Here is a 321-nt window from a genome sequence, read left to right as displayed (position 1 = left end):
AGTTTTCTAAAGCGATCCTATTTATCAATTTTATCCAAATCCTCTTTATTTAAAAATGGCACGCAAGAAACTTTTACGTGTCATTTCTCGCTGTTTCTCGCTTCTGACGTCACGAGTCCAATATGGCCGCGGTGCGTAGGCAAGGCCCTTAAACGAAAGGAAGTTTGTGAGCAAACTTCTAGAGAAAATTTTGTTTTGAGGTCCTAAATTCATATTTTAATCTGGTTAAACTGGGCGATTTAACCCGGGAGCACCTTTATATAAAATACCTAAAAAAAAAAGAATCAGAAAAGTTTTTTACTTGTATTTATCAGAAATAAG

This window comes from Wasmannia auropunctata, unplaced genomic scaffold, assembly GCF_000956235.1.
Source record: "Wasmannia auropunctata unplaced genomic scaffold, wasmannia.A_1.0 LD334542.1, whole genome shotgun sequence".
Classification (NCBI taxonomy): Eukaryota; Metazoa; Arthropoda; class Insecta; order Hymenoptera; family Formicidae; genus Wasmannia; species Wasmannia auropunctata.
This window is presented reverse-complemented; position numbering follows the sequence as displayed.